At 44.8% G+C, this 7,585-nt stretch overlaps 1 long non-coding RNA gene across 1 annotated transcript in view; it reads right to left on the bottom strand.

The window, feature by feature from the left end:
* Positions 1–1,882: 1,882 nt before the first annotated feature.
* LOC147269755 (uncharacterized) overlaps positions 1,883–7,585 on the bottom strand; it is a 30,292-nt gene continuing 24,589 nt past the window's right edge. The window contains exon 3 of the long non-coding RNA XR_015111581.1: positions 1,883–2,035. This is a non-coding gene — a long non-coding RNA (uncharacterized LOC147269755). The remainder of the gene's footprint in view (positions 2,036–7,585) is intronic.

The raw sequence follows: 7,585 nt of genomic DNA, 5'->3' as shown, positions 1-7,585 counted from the left end.
CATCAAGCTGACGCGATTCTTCCAACACGAGCATCGGAACACACTGATGGGAGAGGATGAGGACATCTGAGGCTTGTTACCTGAACCAGCGTCGTCTCCAGCAGCACAGACGCCACTCAGGCATGGTTCTGAGACGGGAAGCTCCAGAATCCATTGCGGGGCCGTCCACAGTTCTGAGAGGAGGCAGAAAACATCGCCTCCGGTCAGAGTTGCATGCTTTCCGTGTTCTTTCCATTTATTTTATCACACAGGATGCAAAGTCGAGTTTGAGTCACCGGGAGAGAGAACTGATGACATCACTTCACATTCCGGCTCAATGTTTTTAGTCAAAGTTCATCCTTCTTTGAGGGTTTTCTTGCATTATTTTGCTATCATGCGACGACGTCAGTGTCATAAACTCCTCTTAAAATGACATGATTGTTTCTCACAATCATTTCCGGGAGAATTTATTCTCCAGAAGAATGTGTTATGGTGTCAGATCCATGCAGACACAAGCCCGGCGGGATGATCACCTACTGTTATATGTACTATATAAAAAGATTTGCTCCTCGTCATGTTTAACTGCCCCCTCAGTCACTTCCTCCTGGCACCGGGCCTGCACGCGTGGACCTGCACCCCGTAGACCTGCAGGAGTTTGTGCTGCAGTGAAAAATGAACCCAATGAGCAACAGAAAGAACAGAAACTGCTCGGGGTTGGGAGGGTTAATGTGGCGTGTCTGTGCAGGAATTATTAGGTTTCTCTGCTTAACACTAACTGCAAGGCAGAGCCGTTAATAAGGGGATTAAAAAACTGTATATCTCCTTAAATATGACATGACTGTGTGGTTGCACTGATGACATTAATGCTGCAGAGATAAATATCACTGTGAATGAGACAAAAACATGGAGGAGTTGTTGATTTAACTGCAGCAGCGAGCACTTGGAACAGACTATTATGAGATAAAAGGATTTCTACAAAAATGCCATAAAATATTCTTTTAAAAACATAAAGGCCACTGTTATGCCATTAAAGGCTTATTTTGTCTAGGGCTAAACAAAGACTTTCTACTTTTCCACCCTCTTGGTAGGACACGTCCATACTTGTCCAAGTCGTGTCTCTTACGGCTGAGTGCAAGTGAGACTGAATGAGTCCTAAAAACCCAGAAACAACTTATCATGAACTTCCAGTTCCTTCGTCTCCAAGTCCTTGGCTTTCGGGTTAAATGCCTGAAACAAAGTCTGAATAATCGTTTGCAGAAGATAAATTAATGTTTTGTTCGAAGGAGTTTGTTCGGTGTGGCAGTAAACTCTCAAGAATATTCACGTTTTTGTGTCTTGAAAAAAAAAATCACGGTTCCTGAGGGGAATACAAACGTCACCAGGCCAAAAGCAGACGCGGCATGAAGCTAGCGGTAGCTTCTTTATGGACCAACTTCAGTTTTGTACTTCTCATAGCTGCAAAATTAATTTTCCAAAAAAAATAGCGTTCATTAGTGATGATGATCTTGCTGAACAAAGCACGCAAGTCTTAAACGTTGGTTCGCCATAGCGATTATTTTCTTCGATAATCCAAAATCTATTGAATGAGATCCCGCTGGCTTCTAGCGTAGCGATGCTAACTTGGCCTACAAAACACCTCGTACCTGCGGCGCTCCCTTCCAATGAATCCCCCCCTTTCTCGGGTTTGACGTTAGCCAGTAGGCGGGGGGACGTGCACGAGGATTAATGATGTTCGCCGTGGCAAGGCCAGCGCTGGAAAACACTTATTTGAAAAGACTTCCTCAAAAATAATAACAGGCTAAGTGGCTAACACAGCTGAGCTAAGGCTAGTGCTGACAGTACCAGCTGACGTACGTACCAATTCATTTTCATTTTTCTAATCAACTGGTCAAGTATCATTTATTTCAACGTGAAACTTTACAAAGCAGTTTGTAAGTTTATTGTTTTTAAAGCCAAAAGGTGGAGGTGTGCTGCCGCCGCTCACCGCGGTTTAGTTTCTCTCAGGCCACGCCCACCGGAGTCCTCGTCTCTGCTAAGCATTCAGTTTTCATGGGAACTGAAATAAACAACGCAGACATTTTTACACCTTATGCTGCATAACCCTGATGCCCGATGCCGTTGCTGAGGAATAGAAGGAAGGTCACAGATGCACAACAGGAAGTGGATGCAGAGGTACACGCGGCGTCTCTCTCAGGTGGAGGGCATCTTTACTGGAAGACTGGAAGGTTCAGCAGAGTTTCAGTTGGGAAGAGGTTTCCTGAACAGCCGGCCGAGTCCTGACAGGAGGTCACCACACTCAATCACTTCCTATCAACCTCACATTACACACCTAATTTACCTCGCGCTCCCCTCCCACGCCTCCTTCCCCCCCAATGCCCCCAACTTCTCCCTCTTCACTTTTTCCTTGCTACATTCTCCTCTCCTCACCCATCTCTCCTCCCCCTCCTCGCCTCCCTTAACTGAACCCTCCGGTCAACTCATGCTCTTGAAGGCAGGTGTCAGTTTTCAAGTACATCGCTTTTTTTTTTGCTTTTTTTTCCCAGTTTTTGTCAGCATTTGTCGAAGCCTTCACCCGCAAACGTTTCCAACATGGCTTCGAAGCGGCAAACTCTCATTTTGTGACCAAAATATTTGTTGGTACGAGTTGTGGTTGTGTAACGAGATACATGCTGGTGATACGGGAGAGCAGGAGGCGGCTCCTGGATGAGTTTGAGGCCAGTGAAGGGCGGAGCCTGACTGCAGAACACCCTGCAACAGGACGAGACTCCTTTTCTCTCCCTTCAAAATGCAATATTTTGATCGAGGTCTGGTAAGTTTAGGCATAAAAACCACTTGATGAGGGCCAAGTGGGTTGGTGCCTAAACCTAACCCAACCTGGTTTGGATTAAAAACAAATGATTAACAGCTGAAAATAACCACGCGTTCTGGTTAAAATCACAGCAAGCACAATGAAACCAGAACTTTTGGTTTCTTTCCTCTGAGATTTTACGGTAAAAATGAAACTGCGTGAACAACTGAAGCCCCAAGCACAGCAAAAATGCGCTGAAACAATTTGTTTTTATTCATAAATAACTTCGGCTGGTTGCTTGATGAGCTTTACTCCCGTGGCGGGGATGTCGGCTCTGGTCTGAGAGGAGGTTCTGGTTCTAAAACCGGGTTCTAATACCTGTCCTTTACCCCTTCGTTATTCGAGATGCCTTTTCTGATAAGAAACGTCTTGATAAGTTGGCTGCAGAAAACCAACTTCAGTCATCAAAGTGCGACTGGGTGAATTCAGCGGTGAGGGGAAATCAGTGCGCAGCCCATCTCTGATCCCTCTCAACACAAACCATTGTCTCCATCGTTCTCTCCTCTTCTACAATGAGTAGAGGAAACTTGGTAAATGTAGACAAAGGCCATATTGTGATGAGTTGACGCATCGTTTCTGAGTGGAGGACAAGAGAGAGAGGAACAATGGCACAATGAATCCCCATTTTCTAAAAGCTTAAAAAGACCCAGGAAAAGGAAAAGTTCTGGGGGAAAAAAGACGTTCAAGTTAAAAAATGGGACACTGCATATTGGCAATTAACACCATTCTTCTACTTTCCCTTTGAATCCTTGAAGAAAATACTGTTGAAGAGAGGATACCAACGGTAAATTTGGTGGTAAGGAGAGGTGACCTTGTTAGGTAATTAACATCTTATTCTGAGTTTAATTAGACAAACTAAATCAATTCAACCTAAGTATGAAAGGAGGGCGCCTCTGAAAACAGGGAAGGTGGATTCTCTTTTAATTGTATGAAAGCATTAAAAATGCACCTGTTCGCAGGCAAATTGCCTCACTCATGGAAATCCACAGGGAGATGCAGCCCCCATTCAAAATAGCATCAAGTTGTTAAGATAGCTATTTATGTGCTTGGGTACATGGAAGAGGAAAACAGAGGGGGGGGGGGATCCAAATTATGTTCCTTGTTGTTCACAGTCCCTCTTGTTAGGGATTCTAAACAATGTCTGAGAAACTTTTTAGATTTAGCTCCGTGTCTCTGTTGGCTTGTCTTCACCAGCCAAACCCTGTCTTAACCCCCTTTGGTGTGCAGCGAACAGACTCAACCTCCCCGCAATCGTTTCCTTGATGTTTTCATCCTCTTTCTTCTCTTGAATCCCTGAGCCGCTGCTGTATTTGCATCTGGTCCAAAAATAAAATAAAGGGCCCCGTTTCTTGTCAGGATGTGTTGAATGACAGGCCAGTGACAGGAGACTCAATGAATCAGAGATTCATCAGGAGTTTAACTGAGACAAGGTCCAGCAGTCACCAAGTTAACATAGCGAGGAGGTGCTGGCCTCATAACCGTGATTGATAGCGTGACAGGTTGGCGCTCGACCCTGCACCGACACGTTCACACGTGTCTTCAGAGCGTCTGAGTGCGATGATCTGTTATTGTTGTGTTTCCTGCTCAGTCTTTGTCTCCACTGATCCGAGAGCTGCCAGAGGAGTTTGTGGTCAAAGAGTGACGACAGTGAAAGGAGCACTCCAAGTTTTTAGGAAACGTCCTCCACGGAGCCAGAGGTGATGGAGACTCTCCTGTCCTCTGTGCTGCAACAGGAACCTGAGAGCCATGCTAGTTAGCTTAGCACAATGAATAGGAGGAAAGTGTTGGCATCCCACCGTCAAAAGTCAAATATTCTCCTAATAAAGGAAGGTTTCGGTCGCCGCTGTTGCAGGATGTGCTTGCTCATGGGGACTTCTTGGGTGTAGATTCATTGAAGGAGGGAGGTACCGGACCTGCTCCACTTGTAAAGTGCCATGAGAGAACTTTTGTTGTGATTTGGCGCCGTACAAATAACAAGGTTTTTACAACAGCTCACAACGACGAGACATTGTAATGCAACAATCGGACAAGGAACCAATCACTGCTGACTCTGTAAGTCAGGATGAGGAGGATTAGGGCGTTCTGACACTGATTTATTGGATAACTTTTGACGGAGGTGTGCTAACACTTCCCATCCACTACTGCTCATTGTGCTAAGCTAACTAGCAATCAGCATGTCTCCAAGGGTCTGATCTCCCTAATGCAGTACAGAGGAGGGACAGATATGTATATTCTTGTCTGGCTCTGGGGACAACAAATAAGTATATTTCCCAAAAAGTTGCTGTATTCCTTTAAAGCCAATATTCCCACTTATATTCCACATTTATTTTCTCCTGATCTTTATTTTCCTGTTGGTTTCCCCAGCAATGGGATATCTGAATGAGCGCGCAGTCTCTCTTTTATGCTGCCGAATTTATCTGTGGAACCGACAACAATAAGATATCCTGATGTGTTTGTCAAGGTGTTACTGATTTAATTCATGCTGGAATAAAATAATTGAACTGCAAAGTACTAATGAGCTTTTGAAACCAGCTTTTTTTTTTATAGCTTTAAATCGCACTGGGTGGTTTGCTGAAATTAACTGGATTTGAGACATCAGTGATTAAGAAATCTGCCACAAACCGCCGGTCATCAACTGGAAGTTTCCTCTCGTGTTTACCAACATATCTGTGCATCCTCAGCAAACCTCCGAGCATGTCTCCATTATTCCATGAAGGCAGCCCGTTATCACAGAGCAGACGCCGCTGTTTGCGCTCGGCTTGATACAACATGATAAAGAAGCACGAGCCTGTTTTTCATCCATCTGAATACAGATAAGGACAAATACAGTAGCTGAGCAAACAAACAGCAGAGGCAGTGAGTGTATTGTTGGTCTGCTGGTGACAACAAGCCACCGCTGAAGTGGCGAGACCTGCTAGTGGTTGGGGCCCGCCGATGGTGCGCCATTGCCAAATTGCATGTGCCGAGCGTGCACTCGCACAACTGTAATTGGCTACAATTGATGCTCTAATAACGCATCCCTCACCTCCTGGCCCTCTCCAGTAGAGCCTTTTCTCTGCTTTACAGGGGGGGGGGGGGGGGGGGAGGATGAGCACAAAGCCAAGAGAGAGACCAAACGAGAGAGAAAGAGAGGCCGTGCGACCATGAAAGGAAGACGGCGAACAAAACCACTCCACCTTGCATGAGACCAACGCCGATTGGCAGCACTTCATGCAGCTGCAATTATATGGACTAATTAGAGTTTCACAATTTTCTTGTTTGAAGTATAAAGACGCCACAATGAAGGCCGTGTGAGAAGCTCTAATGCCGAGCGTAATGGTGTAAAAAATCCAAGGCCTTAATCCAACGCCACCATGTGCCCTCTACGATAACACAGGCGGGTAGAGAACAGATGACAATGTAAAACAAAACGTTTTAAATATGTCCGCTACATCCCTCCTTCCTTAACCCCTCTCCTCGCTGCAACCATGTTTTTCTTCTCTTTTTCTATTTCCAGGGGCTTTCTTTTTATTTTTTTTTATTTTTATGCCATCTGGCCCTCTCATCTTCCACCATAAAAAAAAGAAGAAAATAAATTCATGTTGCGAGTCAGCCGCATGATGAATAGTGCAGGTCCAGGTGCTAGCGGTGTAAAAAAAAAAAAAAAAGGAAAGAGGGGAAGAGAGGGAGGGATGGCAGGATAGAAACAGAGGACGAGAGGGAGAGGTGTGCGACATTTGTATGGAAGTCGTCATAAACAAGCCTCTCTTTATAGGGCAGCCTCTCCACATATGCTTGCCGTGTTCTGGTGGCTTCTCTCCATATGAGGAGGAGCTCCTTCCCCACACGAGCTGAGGGACATGGATGTGCATGTCTGCATGGGTCATGAATCTTCCCCTTTACTCACTTTAAGACAGTCTTTTTTTTTTTTTTGGCAGTATCGGGTTGTTGGTTTTCTTTTGCACATTTACATCTTCATCCAGAACAAAGAATATCAAGAATTCCGATTCTCTTTATCTTTACTCAATTCGGTTGCACCTGTTACAACGACAAAGATCAAGATCCAGAAACAGGAATTCTTGATATTCTTTGTCATAGTGGACGGTTTCTTATTTGTCACTCCGTAAAAATAACAATTTCTACAATCTTTGGGGAGATCAATACAGGAATATTACAGATTTCTAATATTCCAACCCCTCGTTTTGGTAAAAAAAAAAAAAGTAAATATACTCCTTTTTGATATGACAGCTTCATTTAGTGTGTACAACTGTGAGACTTGCAAATCTCATTCGAATAAACTGGAATGGAAATTATAGCTGACGCGACGTATCTGATGTGACGTACATATGAAATAATATTTACGCAGCACTCCTCACTCTCCCGTGAGGCTGGAAACATGGCAGCAGGGACGCTCGCCGAGGCTTCTGGTTTGCAAAGCGGCCTCCTGTTCCCTTGAGTTGATTCAGGAAACACCTTGTTCTTGACTGAATCTTCACTTCTGGGTCAAAGTGGCCCCAGTAAGGAGCTGAAGATCCAACTGGGAGGCAGAAGCGACAAACACTGCCTCCCTGCTTCTGAGCTCATCTGACTTCAGGCACTCCGACTATATTTTAACCGCGCTGCCGTCAGTTTTCAGACTGCTCACTTTGTCTGGTCCTCTGATTGTCTCACTCTCTTAATTTACGTTTCTTCTATCTATCTCATTCAGCATCATTCTCTCTCTCTCTCTCTCTTTCTCTCTCTCCCCCCTTCTCTCTATCTCTAAAAAGTTTTCTATTG

Source organism: Aulostomus chinensis, chromosome 2 (assembly GCF_037954235.1).
Source record: "Aulostomus chinensis isolate RoL2024-O1b breed Wild chromosome 2, RoL_Achi_v1.0, whole genome shotgun sequence".
Classification (NCBI taxonomy): Eukaryota; Metazoa; Chordata; class Actinopteri; order Syngnathiformes; family Aulostomidae; genus Aulostomus; species Aulostomus chinensis.
This window is presented reverse-complemented; position numbering and strand designations above follow the sequence as displayed.